A 27,309-nucleotide genomic window follows, 5' to 3' on the forward strand; every position below is an offset into this window, starting at 1 on the left:
AGGCCAAGCAGCATCATAGGAGCAGATGATGTTGCTTGGCCTGCTGTGTTCATCCAGCTCTGCACCTTGTTGTCTTAGTTTAGTACTCTGTCTGTTTGTTTTAGATTTCCAGCATCTAGAGTATTTTCCTTTTATTCATTACAATTAAATGTGGGTGCAATCTGCTCTTATGTCACCTCTGCATGCTTACATAACAACACAAGTATAAAAAAGGTAGTGCCTCCCAGATGTCTATCTTTTAGCTATTAGTTCTCCTCTCGTCTCTGGGAGAAATGTTGAAAGATGGACTTGGTAGTCCCTAACTACCATCCTTGTATTCTAAATTGTTCCTATTACAGATGCTTGAGTTTTGATCATGCTAACTGAGGGTTTTGCAACATTGAATAAAATCTCTAGTGATGAGCTTTCACTTGGTTGATTTCAGTTTTCCACATTGAGCAAAGCAGACTAATTGGTCAATATTGTGAGAACAAAAAGACATGCTGGGAAAATATCTTTCATTTAGAGAACTGTAGGGCACGAGTGGCCAATTTCTGCATCTGTGTCACATCTGGAGGGCCACATATAAAACTTAAATCTGTGTTCCCATCAATATGCATATTCATGTTAGTTTATCTCAATATTGCTAGCACTGACAAACCCAAGTGTTCTGATCAATTGAATTTTCCACTTTTATTGAGAATTAATAGCTTGGAAACAAGTTCAAAAAGCTTGTGCTTTTTTTTTAAGTTAATCTATACTTCTAATCAACCTGTTTAGAGATGTTATTACACAGCTCTGGAGCAGGTAGGACTTGAACCCAGGTCTCCAGGCCCAGGGATAGGACACTACCACTGCACCACAAGAGGATCCCCTCCCTTATGCTAGTTTTTATGTTCAACATGAACCCTCTCAGCTTATCCTTGTAGTTCTCATGCTAACCACTTTCTGCATAAAGATATTTTTCCTGAACTCCCCATTGGGTTTATTAGTGACTGTGAATGAATCACATGAAATAATTAACTAGCTTGGCTATGGTGCATATATGTTTGTTGGGGGTGTTTGTGGGAGGGTGGGCAGGTCATGTGATGCAGTGGCAGTTATAACATCTCTGAACAAGTTGATTTAAAATATATAGAGGGGGTGTGTGCGTTTGTGTGTGTGCGTGTGTGTGTGTGTGCACGTGCGCGTGCGTGTGTGTGTGTGTGTGTGTGTTAGGAGCTCTTGGAGTCAGCTGTCAAGTAAAGTAGACTTTGGTGTGTTAACAAATGCTTCTCACACCCAAGAAAAGAGTAAACTTGTTAGAAGCTCTTATCCCACATCTTAAGCATCTTTGATATCTACAAATGTTTATAACCTCAAGGCCAACAGAATTCAATCAGATCAGGCCAGTAAATATAAGGATTTAAAAAGGACACATTCACCTAGATTCGAAGAGCAGTTGTCTGAGAGTGGGTGGGAGGGGTGCATTAGTGGGGAGTCATAAGTAGCTCAAGGTTACAGTTCTGAATCCTCCCATTTGTGGAGAAAAATAACAGCCTAATTGGTACTTTTGCGACCAAAGGTTCTTTTTTGCTCTACCGTCGGGGAGAAAGTGTCCTCCAAATCTCTGCCTAATTTTATGAAAGCAGAATAAAATACTTTTTTTAATGATTCCTCCAAAATCCCTGCTGGCTGGCTGATTCCCCAGAAAGTAATGGTGCTCCGTTAGTTATCTCAGTGTCTCGCCGATATATTGCCGCTTTCCATCAGTTTCAATGAACAAAGTGATCCATTACTACAAATTGAAATTCAGCAGCTGTTGGTTGCTAACTATTTAAGTCCAGGCTTTGTTGTAGGGATTCTCCTGAGAGGTTAGATAGAAAATTGTCATCAGACCATGAGAATGTGTCATGTTGGAAGAGTTCTCTCTCTCAGTGAAGAAATGAGAAATGGCTTATTATAAGTTATCTGCAGTGTATGGATAGCATAATAATGTCAAACACAGACTGCAGCACATGAGAACAGGGAATGGAAGCCACTGCAGTATGTTAACTGTCCAGATACAACAAATGAATCACAAATCTTTCACTATTAGAGGTAATGTGTTTACTTAGTATGTATCCATTTTCTCTATATTATTAAAAAATTATGCATGAACTCCTGTCCAAAATTTATCATTGTCACATTTTTGCAAACAATTTTTGTAATTTCTATGATAAATGTTAAATTGCCTTTATAAACATTAAGGCCTCAGTTTTTTTTTTCACGCACAACTTATGCTTTAGGTGTAATACAGACACCAAACCCACCAGTAAGGTGTACAAGAGGTGTAAGTCCATTATCAGCTACAAGTGCATACTATTCATTTTGATAAAGTCCAAACCAACGGGTGCCAGGTCTTCTATATAAGCAAATAAGGAAGCTAACACCACTCTGAGAATCTCACTGCAGGACTGGTTTTTCTCTAAGCCACATGCTGAGTCTTACCCAAACACTGGATGCTCAGCAAATAAAAGCAGAAAGAGCTGTGGATGCCATAAATCAGAAACAAAAACAGAAATTGCTGGAAAAGCTCAGCAATTCCGAGGGTCACTTGACTGGAAACGTTAACTCTGACTTCTCTCCACTGGATGCTCAGCACCATTTGCACCACTTAAATCACCTCTACTTCAACTCCAACTCTTTCATTGGTCACAACTGGCTCCTGATCAATCATCACCCTAGGCCTTCCCAGTGAGGGCTGCTCAAACATCTTCCATTGCCTGTTACTCTCATCATTCCAACAGCTCCATGGACGTGAGCCTTGAGGTATAATATGATTGGTGCCTTACCACATTCATAAAGAGGAATGCTCCTTGCACTATGTCCATGTATGAAAATATCATGCCCTTCTTTTTAAGCCATAGACTGTGTTAAGCCATACAACTGTTTGCAATGCAACTGTTGCAAGGTCTGGGCTGTTAGATGTGCTTCAGCATAAATTTTTGAAGTTTCTTACCAATCAATTTTCACCAGGCATACCAACAACATATATTTCATTATTTTTCCATGAATATTGTAATGGACCATTTACTGGTAACATATTAAAAAGCAGATATTGGCATAAATCTTCAGTGTAAATTCTGACATTTATGTTTAAAATGGAAACTACCTAGGCAAACCTAACTGCTATTGTTACTTCCTAATGCCAGCAATGTTGCTATAGCCCATGACCATGCTACCACTATTTAGCTATGAGTTCCAACATTGAGTATCAGTACAAATTTTTTTCTGTGATGAACATCACAGCAAAGCTAATGACTAGAAGCCCTACTGTTGCCTCAAGATCAATTTGGCACATGCTAAGGGCTGAACCTAGGACTCTCCGATCTGTACAAACAGAAAGGTTTATCCACTTTTGACTTAGGGTAAGCAATGCTCTGTCATCATTAAGTTTACATTATGTTCTGTTTACATTACAGTGCCTTGTATTATCTGTGGGTACGACCCTGAGAGATAAATTATTAGCTATGTGTAATTTTAACCTTTTAGCCAAATAAAAAAAGAAAATACATTTCCCAGAAGTTACTAATTTAGGAAACGGAATTATTGAAACAAAGGGAAAATGTTGCTGAGGACCAACATTACAGAATATAGCTAATAAGACAAAGAAAGATTTGCATTAAATTGTGACCTCATGCAATAGCCCAAATCACTTTACAGCCTTTGGAAAACTTTTGAAGTGTAGCCAGTGTTGCAATATATGTATGTTCTATCTACAAAAGTCACCCTGAGTTTCCAGTTGCCTGTCACTTCAACATACATGTTCCCTGGGCGACATCTCTGTCTCAGACTTGCTGCAGCAGCACCTCATTTTACACTTGGGAACCCTGCAGCCTTCAGGACACATATCAAGTTCAATAATTTTAAGGCCTGAGCATTTTCTCCCATGTCTTACTCCACCTCCATTAGCAGCTATTGATTCTCCCAGGCTGACCTCGATCCATTCCTTTGACTGTCCAACTGTTGTTCTCTTTCTCTGAACTCCATCTCCACCTTTGTTAACTCTTCCCCCCTCATCATCAGAATATATCCCAACCTTTTCCTAGTTACAATCAGTTCTGAAGAAGGGTCACTGGACCTGAAACGTTAACACCGCTTTCTCTCCACAGATGCTGCCTGACCTCCTGAGGTTTTCCAGCAATTTCTGTTTTTCTTTCAGATTGCCAGCATCTGCAGTTCTTCAGGCTTTGTTTTATCCACAGTTCTTCTATTTAACCTGAAATGGCAACTTTGTTCCTCTCTCCACATGGTTCCTAAACTGAGCTGCTCACATTCACGATGTATATCTGTTCATAAAACCACATTGTGTTTAAAGCATACTTTTTTTTTTAATCTCAGAGTTACAACTGTGCAGTTTGTTGCTGACATATGGTAAACTTTGCACTTTAACAGAATATCAGTTGTCTTGAAAGTAGAACGGTCAATTCTTCCCAGAAACACTACATAGCTCAGCAAAGAGGATAAACTGAGATCCAAAAAATGGATAGTAAGCTCCTGAAAACTTTTGTTTTCTCAGCAAGAGCTGTTAGAGGAACAGCAAGGGTGTGGCTCCTAAAGCAGCTGCTTGAAAAAGTCCCATTTACTCCACCAATTCGTTTTAATCCTTTTCCGAGCATGGAGCATTGTTCCCTCGTTTGTTTTCAAGGGCATATCGTGCTGCTTCTGTCATTGGTATATTACCCCATTTTACTCAAACTTTGCCGACATTGAGCTAATTAAGAGTTTTATATTCCATCTGACCAGGCAGCTTGGAGAAAGCATTCTAAGAATACCTTCTAAAAAAAAGAATTGGAATGAAAAAATGATTGGAACTCCAAACACGACAGGTGCCTAACTAATGACTTCCTCTGTTAGGGATGAGGTCGGAAGCATTTTCTGAATCCATATCAATCTCTGTTAATGTGATTCAGATTAATTAGCCAATCTCCAAAACGATGGCTTGATTTCTGTACTATGAATCTGCTCCACCAGATCTGCTTACGGAGGTCCAGCAGGACAGTTTACTGTGTCATCTTTCACTTCTGGGCGGGAGGGAGGAAATTCTACAGGGATCTGTGCTCAGGTCCCTCAATCGTGTCCCGATCAGAATATTCATTTTAGAGACTCAGTCGCTGGAAAGTGATGCTGTTCTCATTTGTCAAATCTCCATAGTTACCTTTCTGCTATCAGGTAGATCGTGTTCAGAGCAATTTGTTTAAAAAAAATTAAACCCTTATTAAAAAGGTTCAATTTTCTTTAGCTTTATGTATAAAATTAACTTACTATATCGGGTGATGATCTTGAAGATTGTCTGTCTGTGGCATATCAGCATTAGCTTTTTGTTCAAGGGAGATAAGAATTGCTTTCTTTCTAATTTGAATAGCGGTACCCTACGTTAACCTCTCCAAGGCTGATTGCAACAATACCGTTTGGTTTTTGTATCTGCGTTTGTCAGCTCTTGTCTTTTTAGGTTGTACAATTCCTTACATCACTGGGGTTTTACATAAAGGGAATTTGAAGCACCCAAAATCCAGACAGAGGAATGTGAAACCAAACTGGGGAGGTCTGTTCACATTATTTTTAAGATGAAGCTTAGGATGCAGAGCTCCCTAACAAGTGCAGTTGGTGAGTTACAATGTGAATGGGATCGTTCCTTTACCACAAAGGTCGATGTGAACACAAAAGAACTGAAGGATACGCCCTCAGGGTGAGATGAAGGAAGAAAGTGCGAGCAAACGCTAGCATAGACCTGTCGGGCTGAAAGGCCTGTTTCTTTGCTGTGGTTTCTCTACAATACTACGTAAAGTTTCAGTTTGGCTGAAGGACCTTGCAAAACTATGTTATCTTTTAGCTGCGGCCGTAGCTCATAAAGACTCTGGTATCTGACAGCTCTAAAAATACACAACAACATTTAAGGCAGTTTGCTTCCCAGCTTAGGTCCTGAAGGTTTACATTTGAATTGATGCATATGCTAAATCATCAATTTATCTTTCAGTAGCTAAAAGTCTGTCAGACTCTTCTTTTGTCACAATGACTGCTTATTCTATAATTGCCTGCTGTTGCAGTAGGGAAGCCAGTTAGGTGGAACATATATTTACAGTAGGTACGTGAAGTCACTGGTTATAACATTTAACTGTACACTTGTTTTATTCACTAATTCTACTTCCTTTTTATTGTGCAAGTTATTAAAATCATATAGCTATAAGCTGAGAAGTATTAAATAATGCCTTAGCTCATGGATGAGGAACATATACATGAGGAACACTGTTAAAGGAAACATATTTTCTAGAATGCTTAACTGAAATTGTTTAATCTAGTGAGGCAATAAATCTAGTTCATGGAACAAGAGAATCACTCTACTAATGAGTAACCTGTACTTGCTGCAGCTTTTTTTTTAAACATTCTGTATCAGAATCATGTTGAGCATACTGATGTTCAAGGAATATTCTGGAATAACATTCCTTTTACAAGGTAGTTTGGGTAAATTGGCAACACCCATAGCACAGGGCATCAGCACAGTTGAAAAAAAAATGAGGGAATTCAATGTAGTATAATTAAATGATCCAAAGGTTTTAAACATAAACCAATCTATCATTTCTTTCTAAATTTTCTTTATTAACACAATATTTGCTGGAACTAGTGGTGCTCATTGAAGATACATAGCATATAGAGTTTACCTGGCACCTGAATTACACAGTGGAAAGCCAATGAGGTTGCAAATTGCAATGGGGAAACCAAGGGCAAGCCTTTATGTGAGTTTGAATAGGAACCAAAGGAACTTAACATGAGATCTGCAGTGTGCGATTTGCTGGGATGGGAAATGACAGCATGTGAGGAGATTGGCCGCAGTACCATTTCAGCTGGATATGTGTGAACTGTGCTGAGTTATGAATTTTCAGCTAAACCTTTTGGCTTAGATGGGTAGCTGGGGAAGTGCGAGATTTGGATTTTCATACTTATGTTCTGCCGCATCACACCATGGATTCATGGTGATTACTTGGTATACTGCACACACACCCTCACCCACCCCCACCTTCGTAAACCCACTCCCAGACTGAAAAGAGCTTACATCCAATTGATAGTTAACTTCTGCAGCAGAATAATACTTTCATGAATGTTATCCACAATATATGTTAGTTAATGCGGGAAAATTGCGTGGAATTAGCCTGGCAAATGATGTTTGGTCTTGGTAAATTCTTGATATTCTTTCAGAGAATAGTTGATTTACAGGTTGAATTTGTGCTGGGTCAGTTTACAGATGTGATTATCCTGTGCAGCAACTGGTCCTTAGATTGATGAAACAAAACCAGTAACTAACATGAAAAACAATCAAAACTATTAAACTACTAGCTCTATGATGAGTTTATGATTAGGTTTGTGGAGGTTAGTTATAACTGGAATAATTGACTATTTAATGGACGCGGTCCGAAGAAGCTCAGTTTAAGGGCTGCTTATCACTTAATACAAATATGCTCTTACAAAATTGTGAAATTAAATTACCATCAAGCATTTAGAAGACCTGTTATTTAGTATGGAAATGTTTAAGAATGTTTGCTTAATACTAAGTCAAGGAAAAAAAGCATTCTGTTTGATATGGGCTGGGAGAGTGGGTATAGGGTTGTGATTATTAACAACATTATTCTTTACACAGAAACAAAATGGGGATAAAATTACAATAAATCTTTTCAAGCTTTGAATGGTTCAATGAATAATCAAAGCATTCCCATAAAATTAATCTGTAAGGTGATCAGTTTAATATGTTCTTGCAATAATTGAGGAGGTCTCCTGCTATGCATGTCTTGCCAGCATACTGTATGATATGTAAAACCAAATATAAGCATGAACGGAATATAAACTCTGAAATCTAATTCTAAATGCGTGAACTAGCATTGGAAATGAGGTTATTATAGGTATAGATTTCAACGAGGCTTGGTACACAGATAAGGTGTGGCCTGACAAAGTACTAATTAATTTCTGATGTAGGTTTGAATTTGAATCCTGGAGGTTTTTAAAGGATGTTAACATTGGCTGGTAGTATGAATTGATCTTTCTTCTAGATTGTAATGAGTTATTTTGTCTGGAATGTTGCTGACTATTTTATAACTTTGTAAATTGTCTCAGCTCTTGTAGTGTAATTTATCACTATACAACTGATGAACTTAGAGCATGGGTCGGTAATTGGAACTACGATATTGTGGCTATTACAGAAACTTGGGTAACTCAGGGAGAGGAATGGATGTTGGAAGTTCCAGGATTTAGATGCTTTAAAAGAAATAGGGAGGGTGGAAAAAGAGGTGGGGGGAGTGGCATCGCTAGTCAGGGCGAGTATAGCAGCTACTGAAAGGCCGTTCGAGAATGATATGTCTACAGAGTCAGTTTGGATTGAGGTCAGGAACAAGAAAGGTGCAGTCACTTTGTTGGGGGTTTTTTACAGACCCCCTAATAGTTGCAGAGAAGTAGAGGAGCGGATTGGGAGGCAGATACTGGAAAGGTGCAGAAGTCACAGGGTTGTAGTCATGGGTGACTTCAACTTTCCAAATATTGATTGGAAACATTTTAGTTGTAATAGTTTAGATGGAGCGGATTTTGTCCAGTGCGTTCAGGAAGGATTCCTGACACAGTATGTAGGTAGACCAACACGAGGAGAGGCCACTTTGGATTTGGTGCTTGGCAACGAACCGGGCCAAGTGTTAGACCTGTTGGTAGAAAAGCATTTTGGCGGTAGTGATCATACCTCTGTTTCTTTCACGATAGTCATGGATAAGGATAGGTACGTACGGCAGGGTAAAGTTTATAATTGGGGAAGGGTAATTACAATTCAGTTAGGCAAGAACTGGGTAACATAAATTGGGAACAGATGCTGTCAAGGAAGAGCACCACAGAAATGTGGAGATTGTTTAAGGAATGCATACTGTTATGTTTGTCCCTAGCAGGCAGAGAAAATGCGGTCGAGTGAGGGAGCCATGGTTCTCGAGAGAGGTCGAACGACTGGTTAAGAGGAAGAAGGAGGCTTATGTAAGGTTTAGGAAAAGACAAATGGAAAAGGCTCTAGAGGGATACAAGTTAGCCAAGAAGGAGCTGAAGAAAGGGTTTAGGAGAGCTATAAGGGGGCATGAGAAAACCTTGGCAGATAGGATCAAGGAAAACTCCAAAGCTTTTTACACATATGTGCAGAACAAGAGAATGACCAGAGAAAGGGTAGGGCCGATCAAGGATTGTAAAGGGAATTTGTGCACAGAGCCTAAAGAGATAGGAGAGGTCCTTAGTGAATACTTTTCTTCAGTATTCACAACTGAGAGGGACCAGTTGTAGAGGAGGAGGTTGTGAAACAGGCAGGTAGGCTAGAGGAGGTTAATGTTAGTAAAGAAGATGTGCTAGGAATTCTGAAGAAGTTGAAGATAGATAAGTCCCCCAGGCCTGATGGGATTTATCCAAGGATTCTATGGGAAGCGAGGAACGAGATCACAGGGCCTTTGGCGATGATCTTTTCGTCCTCACTGTCCACGGGTATAGTGCCGGAAGATTGGAAAGAGGCAAACATCATTCCCTTGTTCAAAAAAGGGAACAGGGATAACCCTGGAAATTACAGACCAGTTAGTCTTACGTCAGTGGTGGGCAAATTATTGGAAAGGGCTCTGAGAGACAGGATTTATGATCACTTGGAAAGGCACAGTTTGATTCCTGATAGTCAGCATGGATTTGTGAGGGGTAGATCATGCTTCACAAACCTTATTGAATTCTTTGAAGAGGTAACCAAACACATGGATGAAGGTGGAGCAGTGGATAAGGTATACATGGATTTAAGTAAGGCGTTTGATAAAGTTCCCCATGGTAGGCTCATGCAGAAGGTAAGGAGGCATGGGATAGGGGGAAATGTGGCAGATTGAATTCAGAATTGGCTGACCCTTAGAAGACAAAGGGTGGTAGTGAACAGAAAATATTCAACATGGTGCTCAGTTACGAGTGGTGTACCACAAGGATCTGTTCTGGGTCCTCTTCTATTTGTGATTTTTGTAAATGATTTGGATGAAGGAGTGGAAGGGTGGATTAGCAAGTTCGCGGATGATACGAAGGTGGGTCACGTTGTAGACAGTGCGGAGGGCTGTTCTAGGTTACAAAGGGACATTGATAGACTGCAGAGCTGGGCTGAGAAGTGGCAGATGGAGTTTAACCCTGAAAAGTGTGAGGTGATTCATTTTGGAAGGACAAACTTGAAAGCAAAATACAGGGTTAACGGAAAGATTCTTGGCAGTGTGGAGGAGCAGAGGGATCTTGGGGTTCATGTTCACAGTTCCCTGAAAGCTGCCACCCAGGTGGATAGAGTTGTTAAGAAGGCGTATGGTGTGTTAGCTTTCATTAATAGAGGGATTGAGTTCAAGAGCCATGAAGTTATGTTCCAGCTATACAAAAGCCTGGTTCGGCCACATCTGGAGCATTGTGTCCAGTTCTGGTCACCTCATTACAGGAAAGATGTGGAAGCGTTGGAAAAGTTGCAGAGGAGATTTACCAGGATGTTGCCTGGAATGGAGGGAAGGTCTTACGAGGAAAGGTTGAGAGAGCTAGGGCTTTTCTGTTTAGAATGACGAAGGATGAGAGGTGACTTGATGGAGTTGTACAAAATGATCAGAGGTATAGATAGAGTAGACAGCCAGAGACTTTTTCCCAGGGTGGAGGTAGCTTTTACACAGGGACATAGTTTTAAAGTGAAAGGAGGTAGATATCGGGGAGACGTCAGAGGTCGGTTCTTTACTCAGAGAGTGGTAGGGGCGTGAAATGCATTGCCGGAGAGGGTAGTGGAGTCAGCCTCATTAGGGGCATTTAAGCGGCTGTTAGATATGCATATGGATGATAGTATAACGTAGCGGTGGAGGTTAGATAGACCTTCGGTTTCGGGTAAAAGTTCGGCACAACATCATGGGCCAAAGGGCCTGTACTGTGCTGTACTGTTCTATGTTCTATAAAAATGTGAGTAGAGTTTTCAGAGCAGTTTGTTGGTATGGATTAGGAACGTAGGAACAAGAGTTGGCTATTCAGTCCTTTGAGCTGGATCTGCCATTTAATATGATTATCGCTGCTCAAGCATTTCAATGCCTTTTATCAACACTGTCCCCTGAACCCTCTGTGTCTTTGCTAACCAGAAATCTATCAATCACTACTTTAAAGTACTGATCCTTGCAGTACTCCACCAGTTACAGCCTGACAATGCGAGCATGGCCTGCTCAATTCCTACTCTTTGTTAACTGCCTCTTAGCCAATTGTTCTGAATCCAAAAACATTCTGAAAATGCAAGTATATGACAACCTCCTTTATCAATTATGTTAGTAACAGCCTCGTAAGATCGTGCAGGTTTGTCAAACCTGATTTCCCATTCACAAATCAATGCTAACCATGCTCAATTAGATCATTATCAACCAGATTTCTATTTATTGCAACCTTTATAATGGCATCAAGCATGTCACTTACTATTGATGTAAGGCTGCCAGATCGATCATTCCTTGTTTTCTCTCTTGCCCCATTCTTAAGATTAGGATGATATTTACTATCTTCCAATCCACAGGAATCCTTCCAGAATCAACACAGTTTTGTAAGATGATCACCGACTACCTCCATAGTCACATCCTTCAACACTCGAGGATGTAGAAAATCAGAGCCCAGGGACTTATTAACTTTCAACCCCATTAGTTTCTCCAGTAGAATCTTTTCACTAATACTAATTTCCTTCAACTCCTCATTCTCCCTGGTGACATGGATATCTAATTCTAGAATGTTTTTTCGCATCATTCTCAATGAAAGCAAACACAATTAAACATTTAGCTTCTCTGCTGTTATTCCCCATTAGAAATTCTCCTGAAACAAAAACAAAGATTGCTGGAAAAACTCAGCAGGTCTGGTAGCATCTGTGGAGACAGCGGAGTTAATGTTGTCGATCCAATGACTCTTCTTCACATCCTTAACTTTGCTTTGTCGCTACAAATGCTGCCAGACCTGCCGCATTTTTCCAGCAATTTCCATTTTTTTTGCTGATTTTCAGCATCTGCAGTTCTTTGGTTTTTTTGTTCAGTGATAAATTCTCCTGACTCTGCCTGTAATGGACTCACATTTGCCTTAACCAAACCTTTCTTTATTACATTCCTACAGAAGTTTTACAGTTTGTTTTTAATGTTTTTTTTAACTAGATTGCATTCATATCCTATTCCCCCTTTTGTTATCAGTGTCTTGGTCCTCCTTTGCTAGGCCACCTGTTAAAAAGCACCCAATCCTCCAATGTATTACTATTTCTGGTCACGTTATAATCTTTTTCTTTTAATCTTGTGCAATTCTGAACTTTCTTTGTTCGCCTCAATAGATTGACCTTTTGAATTTTCGCACCTTGAAGAAAAGTATATGTGCTGTAAGTCATGTAATCGTTATTTAAAGACTATCCATTACTGATGTGCAGTCATGCCTTTTAATGTATTTTCCCAGTTCCCCTCAGCTAACTTGCGCTCATCTCAAATTGCCCTTGAGTAGGTTCTGTTCTTGTCCTGCTTTAAAGTACAGCATGCATGCTAAGATGGCAACACAAAATTGGCTGCCACTTATACATGCGCAGATTATGCCATTGACTCTTGGCATCTGTAGCTTTCATCTGACCTGAGATTCAGCAATAAGCTTGTGGCTTTCACAAGAGTAGGTCCCTGGCTGTGATAATGAAAGTTTTGGGTGGTAGCAGGCCAGTGTGGTAAAGTTTCAATCGCTGATCAGCTTCAGCATCAGGAGGAAGGTGAAGAAAGCTTCAAAATTGCTAATGAAAGAAAGCTGGGGGAACGTGGTAAAGAAAGTGAAGAAACCTCCACAGAGGAAACGTTAATGAAAAAAACACACAGCCAAGAAATGAAAAAAAAATGTAAAAATCTGAAGGTAAAAGCCCTTCTCAGAGCCACCATTGCTGTGGGGAGGCAATAGTCTAGCAGTATTATTGCTGGACTATTAGCCCAGAGACTGAGATAATGTTCTGGCAACCCAGGTTTGAATCCTGATGTGGAGGATCGTGGAATTTGAACTCAATAAAAAGAAGGAATTAGGAGACTAATGATGACTGTGAATCCATTGTTGATTGTACAAAAAATCCATCTGCTTCACTAATGTCCTAAACATGACTCCAGACCCATAGCATTGTGGCTGGCTCTTAACTGCTCCCTCTGGGTAATTAAGGATGGGCAATAAATGCTGGTCTAGCCAGAGACACCCACATGCCATGAATTAATCAAATTAGATTAGAATTAAAAATGTCTCTTTGAGATTCATTCCCAGCAGAGCCCATTTCAAATTAATACAGTGGGCAAATACTACAGATGCTGAATTTCATTTGAATGTAACATTTGTTAAATCCTGTTCTCTCTGTAGTGATAAAAGTATCTGGTCAGCATTTCCCTGGCCACTTTACACATGCACTGTCTTTGTTCCACCTAGAAGAGGCAATTAAATGATTTGCAGCCTTTAAAATAATGTGAAATCTATATTCTTATCCTCAGTTACATAAACTGCAAACTTATAGTCCTTATGGTATATTCAGCAAGAACGTTTGAATTTTGATGATCACGTACCTAAATAGCTGCCATGGATGCTATTAGAGTCATTCTTGACACATTTTTGCCATCAAGGAGGTAACAAAATGTGAAGAAATACCAAAATAATACAGTGAAAGCAAAGCACATTTAAAAATGTAAAAAAAATAAAAAATAAATAAAATAAACCTGGCCGTCAACCCACCGTAGTCCATATCCACCCCAATAAAGCACCAGATATTTTTGGGACTTGTTCCAGTGTTTAGTGGCTTGTTTGGAATACAACAGTTCCTATAACTTTCCCCTTTCCCAGCAGTGCACCAGACATAGTATGCACACAATAACTCAAGTTATTGGGAGGCTGTCACCTCATAATCTTGCCTATTTTAAAGTCATGATTTTCCAGCTGAACCAGGATTAAAGTTTCATGTGTCCATCATCCACAATATTTTGTTTTTTTTTATATTTTGTAAGTAAATGTTAAGCACAGCCAAAACTAAAAGAGAAAATTATATCCAAAAAAAGGCAAAGTTCAAATGAGCTGAAAAAGAACAGCAGAAGATTTTGTTGACCTCTCCAGTGAAACTTGAATTGCACTCCTGCTATGATTAAAATTGAGTTTTTAGAAAAGAAGCTGAGAGTCTATCATTGTCGACACATGGCTTTCTATCATTGCTGTGACACCTCTGCAAAAAAAAAACAAGTCAGAATCTGCTGTCTTTAGTAAACACAGAAGAAATGAAAGCTTTAAAAACAACATGTGTTATAAATGAACCCAGGGAATAGGGAGCAGTTTTGACCTGAAGGGCTTTGATTGTGTTCATAGTATTTTGCTCCCCATTTTAAAAGTTATTTTCTCCCTCTCTTTTAGATTACCATTACATTGTCTACTGTCTGATGGAGAGGTCGAAGAGACAGCCTTTCTTCTGCAGGTCTTCAAACAAACTGTTCCCAGCCAGACTGTAGTACAAATGTGGAACTAATGCCTCATATGTTGCCCTTTTCCTCTTTAAGATCACTTTCTATTGTAGAACCAGACAATGTTGCTGTGTAATCAGTAATGTAATTTACCTTTTCATATTAAGGGTTGAATTCTAATACGTTACAAGCCAGAAACAACTGATCATGGCTGAGAAGTGTAGGGAGTGCTGCCTGGTTTACTGTTCACCAGCTCCCTGGTTCTGACACTGGGCTTATGTAGTGGAATGTGGTGTGGTAGAAAACACAGGAGGCAAATGCTTCAGAGGCAAAGGAAGCTCTGATTTTATTGAACAACAAGTAAATTCACCCCGGGGTGAAAACGCGATTTTGACTGGCTCTTGTCCGTAGTCTCTTGCCGTAGCTGGGACTCTGCGAAGGGCCGTGAGTACCGGTTACAGCCAGTCTAGTGGTGTCTGATGATGTGGTTAGACATGTGGGACCAGACAGGTGAGTACCTTGGGTTTTCTTTCTTTTCTGGTGGTCCTTGCTAGCGGTTTGTTGTTTGGATGGTGGAGGATGTTGCTAGTGTTGCCCCATTCGATGTCTTGTGTCTCTGGATGCGTTCGGTTGCCCCTGGACGTCGAGTGGAGGTTCATGGTTAGTTGCTAGTGTTCAGTGGTTGTGAGGGCTGCTTCCCTTCATGAGTGGGGCCTGCTTCTTACTCAGACTCTCAAACTCTCCTCATGGAGCAATCAGAGTGCACACACCGTGTTGGAGTCAGGGCGCGTTGCTTGGATCACAGTGCTAGTATCACTCTTTTCCTCACTCTCTCTCTTTGCTGTGCTGGGCTCAGGGTCTCCAGTTGTAACCAACTGCAGGCCCCCCTTATTTCCCGCCAAATCTGTCGAGCTATTGTTCCTCCTCTCGGGGCTGAATGAGCTTCCTGATCCCTGGAGTGGGTGTGAATGGTATTTTGATTGAGGCGAATGGTTTCGATGGTTTTGGAATGTCCAGTATTTCCCTTGGATGGGGTTAAAATTGTTTCAGAGATAGTAGGAACTGCAGATGCTGGAGAATCTGAGATAACAAGGTGTAGAGCTGGATGAACACAGCAGGCCAAGCAGCATCAGAGGAGCAGGAAGGCTGACGTTTCGGGCCTAGACCCTTCTTCAGAATGGCCTGCTGTGTTCATCCAGCTCTACACCTTGTTTTCCCTTGGATGGGTATTGGTTCAGGTTTGAATAGTGTTGTGAATGTCTTTACAGCCATAGGTGGAACATGTAGCACAATGGTGTGGAATGTTCAGTATTTCTGTGCCTGAGCACTGGCTGGAAAATTGTATGGCTTTGTGCCTCTGCAGGCTCCAGAGGGTCTGAAGTTGTTGAAGTTGTTTGTTTCCTCCGTTGTTTAAGCTGGGGCATGAATAGGGGTCTTCCTTTAGTTTCTTCAAGCTAACCCCTGTTCCAGACGCATCTGCCCCTAGGCTTGCATATTACCCAGTCTGTCCCAACCAGCCTTTTTCCTGGTTCAGTTTCAGCCCGTGGTTTCTGGCGTCCCAGAAGTTAGATGAATTTAACCCAATGTAATTTCCACTACTGCCTTCAGAGGGTTTTAAGTCGAGGGTATGTCCATAAACTGATGGTGACTTTTGCCCCACATTACAGAAGGCTGGGTGAAGACTAGCAATGTGAAAAGGGCATTGCCATCCCATACCTGTGGAAGAGAGGATGTGTGTTTTTGTAAAGGAATGAAAGCATTTATTTAAATTATTTTTAATTCCTCCTGTTCAGACATGTAATGGTACATCTCCAGAGTAGATAGGACTTCAACCTCGTATCTTCCTGATTCAGTAGCAGGGCCTCTAACACTGTACCACAATTAACCTATTAATGGTAAAATTAAGGTCACAATTACCATATCTGTAGTTTCTACACATCCTGTAATCTATTTATACATCAATGTCATACCTCTCAACACAAACTGAATTAGGTATGACACACAAATTGAGTGATTATTGTTTAAATTGATTGGAAAGCATTGTCCTTCTGTGAATCAGTAGAGATTAATAATGGCAAAGTTTGCAAATCTGATTGCTTCAACTATGTCCTTGCTACAGATAATACCTGATTAATCATACTGCCACAATGTGTGAATTTATTGACTTTCTGTTTTGATGTCTATGCATATTTTACAATTACTTACCATATGCTTTATTTCTTTGTTTAATCCTCAAACCGGTTTACAGCTTTAAAATAATTTTGCCTCTTGTTTGAAGAGATTCCTCCTATTTCAGCTAACAGTATTGTGTTATCTGAATATATCAGCTGCTTAATCCCAATCCTTTATCGCTGTGGTCAGTCCTACTTTCTCAACAACTATCAGTGGGATTGCTTGGTGAAATGCATTAAAACTGGTAAATGACAGAATGTGACCCTGTAAAACTCCTAAAGAGCCTGTAAAATCTTCCAATCCATTTACCCTGAATTATAGCATTGTGCTTTTCAACAAATATATTGCTAATAATTATGATGTCAGGTGCACAGTATTGTTTCAAAATGGAGCAAAAACACTCAAACGGTATTTTGATTGTGAACTCTTGTCAAATTTGTTTTATGCTTGCGGACTTCCTGTGATGTTACTCACAGATAGTCAAGGGCTTGAAATGCTTTTTCTGATGTGAACTGTTTTACTGCACCTTGATATAACAGCAGTTTGCATATTGCTACAATGCCGCATATTTACTGAAGAAAGATGCCTCATGGCTACTGCAGGACAAAAAAAAATGTATTGTTAACGAATACTGATAGATACTGGCCTCACAGGCAGAATCCTGGAACTGTTGTCCATCTACCATTCTGCAAAATAACACTAGTATTTCTTTACTTCCCAAATCTCCTCATCAAAGTTATCAGCTTTACATAAAGAGAACAGAATTAGTGTTCTTAACCTTTGTGTCAGAACATTTGGCTACTTGCTGTTTAGCAGAAGTGTGTGAATTTATTTATTTTTAAGACTGTTAGTATATCACAGGCTATAATTCTGTTCTCTCAACTCCCACCATCTGTTTGCAAAGTTGGCTTAAGATACTGAAGCATGACCAGGTCTACAACCCTGTATGTGCATGCAACAGGCATGTTATAGTAGGGATGGTAAAAGAGGACATGTTCTGGAACCGTATAGGTTTGGGGTCCAGCTCCATGTGTTCTCACACGACTTTGATGCAGCTCCTAACATCTTACTCAGTAACTATTCTTAGAGTAAATGTATAATTAACCCTTTACCCCACAAGTATTAAAACTATTTGTCAATACTTCACTGCACCTTCTTCTCAGTTGCTTAGATCTTTTTCTAACCTTCATGTCCTACATCGGTTCGTTGCTGGTGACATCAACATAGAATTGTTGAGGGAAATATTTCCAATCATGAAATCTCTAAAGATCAAGGATAAATGGTCATATGCTGTGGCTCTGGTTGACTGACTAGGCTCGAATTTACCTTTGAGACAAACCTCACCAAAAATCCTTTCTCCTCAGGTCATTAAAGCACAAGGAATATACCAAGACTGGTGTGCCAATGAAAGCCTGAAAGTTTAACTTGGTTTCTCTCTCCAAGACACTGCCAGGCCTAGTGCGTATTTAGAGCATTTCCTGTTTTTGATTTCAGATTTTCAGGATCATCAGTATTTTGCTTTTGTTTTACTGCAATATCCAGGACACACACATGATCACTCACCATTGCAATTTGGCTAATAAAGCACTTTGTTGGCAATGACCAATTGAATATTGGTTTGCACACAGAAAGTTCTTCGGCTTACTGGGTGCTGAGAATAAGTCAAGGGAGAAATGCCACTCAGTAAGCTTGATTTTGCCAAACCATTCTTGTTAAAATGTTGGTGACAGTGTTGACAGGTCAATAAGATTGAACTCATTGTTTTGTTTTATTAATTTGCAGTCCACAGGACAATTCATGCATCTTGTATTTACAATTATGCCATCAAATTAGATGGCGCTTTGAACATTTGGTCAATGGGTATTCTAATTTTGGGGTATGTGAACGACAGGTAACTAGCTCTTTTGGTGCAGCCTTGCAACTGAGTCCTGATCTCCAGGGAAGGGAGAAAAGTCCCAGGCCTTGGGAGTTGAGGAATCAAAAGGGTGGAAAGCACTTAGACCTAAGCCTGAGCCAGGAGGGTCCTGAGCCTGTGGGTTGGGGAGCTTGGAGTCTCAAGTTGTGCAAGCAAAATGGGGTGTGAGGGGGAAGGAGAGTATGGATGGAGTTCCCAAGGCAGGGGAGGAGGGGTGCACAGTCTGAAGACATGGGAAGGAAATGGGTGAACAGACCCAAGAAGGGGCAGGAGCCAGTATAGTACTGACACAGAGAGGGAAGGGGCTATGTAGCACTGAAAAGAACAGGGGACATGGTCCCAAGGTAGGGGAGCAATGGGATTCATTGACTTGGTGGGAGGGGCAGGGGCAGTGTTCCCAAGAGGGGGCGGTGAGGTTGTAGACCTGACTCCTGTGAAGGTGGGTGTGGGGGGTTCAGGTATATCCAGCAGGTAATAGGAAAGGGAAAGTTGGCCTTAACATCAAAGGGAATGATACATAAAAATGGAAAGGTCTTGCTAAAATTTTACAAGGCACTAAGTCAGACCAGAACTGGGTTTTCATGGGCAGGAGCATGTCCTGGATGGAGTGTGGGACTACACTCTGGGCTATGGTGACTCCTGCCAGCTGCCTGTTGAGATTCTCATCATTGCAGGTGGTGGTGCAAGTTGTCGGAGTCTTCATATTGACACAATGTGGATCACAATGTCCACACCACAGCTCGAAGTGGATCTTGATGAAATCCCAGGATCTCAGTGGCCAAGTGCTTGAGAACAGTGGCCAAGTATATGGGGGCCATTAGGAACAGAATTCCAGGATTTTGGCTCACTGACAATGAAAGATACTGTGATAGAGTTCCAAGTCAAGATAGGATGTGAATTGGAGGGGATCTTCCAGGCGGTAGTGTTCCCAGTCAACTGCTATCCATATAGACGGTAGTGGCCGTAGATTTCGGAGGTACTTTCGAAACAGCTTTGGCTAGTTGGAGACAAAGCTTTCGTTTTAAATATTGTTTTAAATTTGTTTCCACTGCCCCCATATTTGTCTTGATCTTGTCACATTTATATTGTTACTTGTGTTATTGACTATTAGTTTATCACCTCTTTCAACTCCTCTTGTTATTTTTTCCCAGAGTCGATAATCCTGGTGGTGGGAACAGAGATACCAGAGAATGATCACAATGAAGGTTAGCTGACCAGCTTAAACAGAAAGAGGAAAACTCTTGGGAAAAAAATGAAAACACAAAGTAAGATTTGTTTATTGTTGTTTATGTCATTACCTGTAAGAAACTGCACTTGATGCCATATGCTTGCATGCACAATGTTAGTAAGCTGCAATCACTTTGGAATGCTCGTGATTGCTAACACAAATATAACAAGCTATGATTGCTTACAAATGTGCCTCATTTTTTATTCATTCATTCATGGGATGTGGGTGATGCTGGCTGGACCAGCATTTATTGCCCGTCCCTAGTTGCTCTTAAGAAGGTGGTGGTGAGCTGCCTTCTTGAACTGTTGCAGTCCATTTAATGTAGGTAGACCCACAATGCCCTTAGGGTGGGAGTTCCAGGGTTTTGACTCAGTGACAGTTAAAGAACAGTGATATCTTTCCAAGTCAGGATGATGAGTAACTTGGAGAGGAATTGCAGGTAGTAGTGTAACTATGTATCCGGTGCCCTTGTCTTTCTAGATGGTAGCAATTGTGGGTTTGCAAGGTGCTGACTAAAGTAGTGGATTTCTGTAGTGCACCTTATAAATAGTACACACAGCTGTCACTGAGTGTTTGGTAATAGAGGGAATGGAAGTTTGTGAAGCTGATGTCAATCCAGCGGACTGCTTAGTCCAGGCTGGTGTCCAGCTTGTTGAGTGTTGTTGGAGCTGCATCCATCCAGGCAAGTGGGGAGTATTCCATCACACTCCTGACTTGTGCCTTGTAGATGATGGACAAAATTTGGACAGTTAATGTTGAAATTTGGCTCTCTTGATCAAAGAAGGGGCTCTTTTGGTGCATTGTTAGAGTCCCTGCCTCTTAGCCAGATAAACACGAGTTCAAGCCCCAACCTCCTTCAGAATTTTGTAATATCGTCTTCGAACAGGTTGACTAGACAATGTATTATGTAACATTAATGAGTAAATAACAAAGTACAAATATTTATAGCTTGTACAGGACACTACCTGTTAAGATGTGAAATGATCAGCCTTCTTTTGTGGGTTCTCTGTTCCATCACTGGGTCCCTGTCCCTAGGCTCCTTTGACAAATGTTGGTTCCAGACTCTTGCTATCACTTGTCCTTCTTTCAGAGTTTATATCTTCATCTGGGTCTCTACGTATGTTGTTTACCCATCAATAGTAAGCCAATCAGTAATTGACAATGCAATGTCCAATGGCTTTTGCTCCACTCAGCTAGCTCCACATTCCACTGAGTGTATTTGAACCTAACAGGTATCGTATCAATTTATGAGTTTCAACCGATGCCTCAGCATTCTAGCCATTTTGCCATGCTTCTTATCAGGCACCAACAAAGGGATGTTTCTGTTCTGAAGAGAGGTCACAGGGCTCGAAATGTTAACTCTGCTTTCTCTCCACAGATGCTGCCAGATCTGCTGAGTTTCTCCAACTGTTTTATTTTTGTTTCAGATTTCAAGCACACACAGTCTTTGTTTTATTAAAATCAAAGGATGTTGTGAGTGAAAATGTTCTGCAGCCTTAGATTTGTAATGATTAACCCTTCAATTGCTACAGTTTATAGTGTTGCAGAGTTCACTAGAGTCGAAAGTGCACATTATAGAGACGAAAGTGCCCTTGTTCACAGCGATGTGCTTGATCATTTGGACAACTTGTTGTCTCCTTTATACTGCTATCAATGACTGTTGTGCTTGCACACTCTCTGAGGTGCAGAATGTTCCCAGAGCTCCAAAGCACCTATCTTTTGTGCACTATCAAGTCCCTTAATCCAGCAAAATGGTGCCTAAGATGCATTTGCACACTTTCAATTAGAAGTACATTATATGGTGTATTTGTGTGTGCATGGGTTACCAGTAATATGGACAATGGGCACATCACGATATCTGTCAGTGTGACCAGCACCGCCTTATTAACCTCCAAGATGCAGCTTGTGTGCTCTCCTAACTACATTTGCCTGAATGTGTTCAACAAATTAATGAGATTCCCCATTTGTGCGATTTAAAGCACTTACTTGCAGGTTAGTTGCTGGGAGAATTTCTTCAGGCTGTTGTTACAAATTTGTTGTGTTTTAGGTATTTTTCCATACCTGGATCACATTTCAGTCATCTCCAAGGAGTGGTTTCTGCTGAGGTACATTTTCACTGACTTTGACACAAGCCAATGCTCCAGCTATTTATGACTAGTCAATCCTAGTCTTTGCATCGTGGAAACTGGGAGAACAACCAGAGTGCTTCCCTCCCTCCCTCCCAATTATTCTTTGTCCCTCTTGTTGTGTACCGCCTTCACCTTTAAGAAAGAGGAAAGTGTGAAATGCCCTCTTGAGTGAATAGCTGATATTCTGTGCAAGCTGTGGGTGCAAGGTTTGCAGCATTCTATCTGTGTAAGTGTGAGGTAAAACATGTGGATGTCTGATTGACAAAGGTTATCAGTAAGTGAGTGATAGGGGGTTCTGAATTGAATTGTGACCTGATCGTATTGGGTGGTGCTAATATAACTCTTTCAGGACCACTACCGTCTACAGCACTGCCATTAACCTTTATTGAAAATCTAGGCTGTTATATGGTAGATGATACAATTTGAATTTGATAAAAATCTGGAGTGAAAAGCTTATCTAATGACAACCATGTATCAACTGTCAATTGTCATAACAACCTATTTGGTTCATTAATGTCTTTCAGGGAAGGAAATCTGCGAACCTTGCTTGGTCTGGTCTACATGAGAATCCAGACTTACAGCAATGTGGTTAACTCTTAACTGCCCTCTGGACAATTAGAGGTGGGTAATAAGTCCTGGCCTAACTATCAATGCCCACATTCCACAAATGAATGCAATAAAATACCATTGATGCATTTAAGGGGAAGGTAGATAAACACAGGAGGAAGAACAGAATGAAATTAAAAGTTGCTGGAGTTTGATGAAGTGGGTAGAAGAACATGGGTGTACAGTATGGGAATAGCCCAGGCCATTTGGCCTGGTGCTAATATTCGATTTCACGCAGAGGCAAATCAAGATATTGAAGTGAGCAAGGCTGACAATTTGAACTGAAATGTATGGTGCGTTATAAAATTCACGATAGGTCGGTGAGTGTGCCTCATCTCCTTTCCTACTTAAGCATTGAAATAACTATCACGTTCAATTATTTTGTCCATTATAAATTTAAGCAGAGTTAGTGGAGCAAGTTTTTTGCTGAGTTGCTTGAGTAATGTTCTTTGTTGGCTGTTTCTCAGTAACTGCTGATAATACTTCATCCATCCTTCGCTTATTTTGTCAATGTCATTGATAGCATTCCCTTGTCTCATCTTTCACACCAGCAATTTTCAGTGTTTACATTTCAGTTAAGTTTCTTACAATCCTGCACAGCCATTGACTATCAGTTTTCTCCATTGATCTTTCACTATCCTTTCATGTGTTAGCAATCAATCATGTTTTTTTCTTTGCCTGTCTTGTGTTTCTTTCAATATCCGTTTTGAAAATCTTATCACCTTTCTCTTTCAACCACTCGAGGACATCTTTCTATAGAATGCTTTATACTATAGAATTCTATAGAAATAAAAGCCTCATTCTAAATCCTAGAAACCTAGAGAAGGAGACCTATCAGCCCATCATACCTGTGCTGGTTCTTTAAAAGGTCAGTTATGCTTCATCTCAATATTTCTACTTCAGTCTGTAAATTCCTTACCATCAATTATCTATCAAACCCCCAAAAATCATTTCAAATTATTCAGCTCCATGTTTCCTGGTGCAGTATTCTGGAGTCCAGCAATTCTCCGACTGCAGAAATATCCTTTTCCTATCCTCTCTGGCGCATTTGCTGCTGTTGTGAATTGGTTATTGATCCACTTGCCAGAGTTTTTCTCTATGCACTCAATCAAAATCTCTCACCATCTTGAAAATCTCCATGAGGTCACCTCTTAATCTTTTCTGAATAGTTTAGCATAGTTTCAACTTTGCCAACCTCTCCTTGTAACCATCATTCCTATGACATCCTGTTAAATCACCTCTGTACCCTTCGTAAGACCACCACATTGGCCCAGAATTATACATGGAGGCCAAGGTATCTCAGCTCATCTGCTCTGCTATTTATAAAGCATTTTCTTTCTATATTAATTCACCTGCCATGTTTCAGTCTATTTCACCATCCTTTCTGTTATCGCGATGCCTACAACTAACTATCCTCATCACTGTCTAGTACTTTGCCAAATTAACTGATCATCTTGTACATTATGCCCATTATTACTCTCAGGTTTTAAGATAAGAGTTTCATAATAATGTTTACAAATTCAAAGACCTTCATGCCTTTAAACATAACATCATAAAATGAAATGAATATGTAATCATCCAATTATCAATTGATTCTGTTATGGGGTAGGGTGTTAATAAGTACTTTGGCTATCCTTGGCTGTAGCTGATGGGAATCCAATGGCTCTCTGCCTCTACAACTTTGTATTAGTCAGGCACTGCTCAAGAGCCATAGACATCACAATCTGTGATTATTGATTAGAGTGGCAGCTACCCTGTGCTAGGTGCAGTTCATATAGAGTGGCTGTCAGTGCCTTTAAATTGGTGAGCTAGCTGTCCTTGAGAAGGGCTTTCAACTCCTAGCCTGTCAAATAGGATTTCTGCAATCAGCGATTCCCACTTTGGCACCAGTGTGGTAAATGATTAGTCATTTTTGCTTTCCTGTTCCATCAGTAAGTAGGACAATGCTCACAAAGAAAAAGAACAAATAACAAAGAAAAATACAGCACAGGGAAAGACCCTTCGGCCCTCCAAGCCTGCACTGACACATTTTGGCGAGGTGATGGCCTAGCGGTATTATTGCTGGACTGTTAATCAAAAGACCCAGATAATGTTCTGGGGACCAAGGCTCAAAACCCACCATGGCAGATGGCGGAATTTGAATTCAATAAATATCTGGAATTAAGTGTCTTATTATGACCATGAATCCATTATTGATTGTTGGAAAAACCCATCTGGTTCACTAATGTCCTTTAGGGAAGGAAACCGTCATCCTTACCTGGCCTGGCCTATATGTGACTCCAGACAGACCCACAGCAATGTGGTTGGCTCTTAACTGCCCTCTGAGCAATTAGGGATGGGCAATAGATGCTGCCTAGCCAATGACACCCTCATCCTGTGAATGAATAAAGAAAAAAATCATTTTGCCCTTCCACACTAAAGCTGGCTTGACTTACGGGATCCATATCCATATCCCTCTCTTCCCTTCCTATTCATGTATTTGTCCAGGTGTTTCTTGAATGCTGCTACTGTGTCTGCTTCCACCAACTCCTCTGGCATCGTGTTCCAGGCACTCATCACCCCTTGTGTGAAAAACTTGCCTCACACATCTCTTTTAAACATACCCGCCCTCCCCAGCACTTTGAACCTGTGTCTCCTAGTAACTGACCCCTCCACCCTGGGAATAAAGCCTCATACTTTCCATTCTATCCATGCTATTCACAAACATATAGACATCTATCATATCACCTGTCAACCTCCTGCATCCCAGTGAAAACAAACCTTGTCTATCTATCCTTACTTCACAGCTAAAATCCCCCATACCAGGCAACATCCTGGTAAACCTTTGCTGTTCCCTCACAAACTAAAGGAGGACATTTTTGACTAAGTTCTGACAGTGTATGGTCATTTGTGCTCAAGGTTAATCTAGCAGGAATGCCCAGGCAATGTGAGAGCATCAATGGCCAGCGTAAGAAGCAGGATGTGGCTGCCTGGTTCTTGCGAGCAGGTCAGAGGAGGCCACTGTCGAGTAGCAGAAGGAATCAATCCTGGTGAGGATTGAGATTATGGATGAGGCAGGAAAGCATGAGACAGGGGATGCCCAAGTTTTTCTGATGTTGTCAATGGAGCCTTCAAGTTTCCTTAAGGAGCTACTAAGAGTTCAAAGCAATTTACTTTTCTTTTCTGCTCAGGCCCAAGAATAAGATCTTCTTCAGTTCTGATGACAAGTTTACAAATTTAAAGCACATTGAGGTGGGTGCCTTTGTCTCTAGAAACTTGAAATTCTAATCAATGGGAGGCCAGTCAGTAGGTTCTGACCTTCATTTAGACTGTCATTCCTACTTGTTACAACATTCACCTCTTCAACATTGTTATTGTAGGAACAAAATGCATCTGTATCAAATACTTCTCCCTGTCATTTTAACCAAAGCATTATCTTTTACGTATTCCAGTTGATTTCCAGTAGAGAGATGAAATTGACACAAGTCCATCAGGTGGAATTTAACTGAGATTAGTTTAACTGAGATTTAACTGAATTTAACTCAGAAAAACTGATTGGAAACCTGCATCACCTTTCTACAGGAAACCCAACATAATTTCAGACCAACCAAAATCTCAGCTGGACAATGTTGGGCTTTCCACTTAATTAGTTTCCAGCAAAGTGGAAATTCAAGAGCTGCTGACCTTTGCCGGTAATGCACACAGGCTTTCACCAGGTTTTATAAAAGCACCCCCAGGAGAGAGGTAAGAGGTTGAGGGCCACATGTTGCCAGTGAGTTGGAAGGGTTGGATGGAAAGTGGCTGTTGGCAGTCCCTATTCCTTACTGTAACTGGGTCCTAGATTGGGCCCTGAGAGGCATGAATGAGAGAACCCCTATTCCTCCCCACAAATAGGCTACAGGTTCACCCAGTGAGGAACACTGGACAGCCTGCTGTGGCCATTGGAGATGTGGGCACCAACCACAGAAAACGCTGGAGGAACTCAGCAGGTCTGGCAGAATCTGTGGAGAGAGAAACAGAGTTAATGTTTTGAGTTCTGAAGAAGAGTCATACTGGATTAGAAACATTAACTCCATTTCTCCCTCTCCACAGAAGCTGCCAGACCTGCTGAGTTTCTCTAGCTTCCTCTGTGTTTGGTTCCGATTTCCAGCATCTGCTGTATTTTGCTATTTTTGAAGTATGTGCAAGACCAACTAAATCCACGAGCTGCCATTAAGCCCCTCTGTCTCGGGAATCGTTAGCCTCGCAACTTATTAATGAGCCAAATAGACATCCTACTACCAATTGGTGGCTTTCCCTTGTTGCCACCTTCCTGCCCCTTTCTGAATATTAGATCTGTTTCCTGTTCTGGTGTATTAGCCACACATCTGCCACTTGATTCTCACAGTCCACCCACCATTCTGCCCAATCCAGTTAACAGAAGTTATGCCACCCATGAAACGCTCACTTTAGAAATTTCTGAATATTATTGCCTGCACTTTGTGAGCTCTGACCTCTGAGTGGAGGGAACCACTTGAGCTTCAGTGTGTCCACTGGAATCTAGAAGGTCACTTCCTGCTCTAAACCTATTTTGTAGAATGAGAGGTTTATTTTTAAAATTGTTATGATGTCCTAGTGTAAATCTTCTTCCTTTATGGGCACATCTGGTGGTTATGTGCTGGTTTTACACACTTCCCTTTTCAAACTTTGGCATGGACACTGCACTGCAGTCACATCCATCTAAGTAACTCTCAGGACCATGTGAAGCTTTTCATCAGGAGGAGAATTTTTAAAAGAATTCCGATCTTCTTGAAACAATTTGCTTGAACTCGAACCCGTCTGAAAAGATGAAAC

The sequence above is a fragment of the Rhincodon typus genome, chromosome 24, assembly GCF_021869965.1.
Source record: "Rhincodon typus isolate 14 chromosome 24, sRhiTyp1.1, whole genome shotgun sequence".
In the NCBI taxonomy this organism is placed as follows: Eukaryota; Metazoa; Chordata; class Chondrichthyes; order Orectolobiformes; family Rhincodontidae; genus Rhincodon; species Rhincodon typus.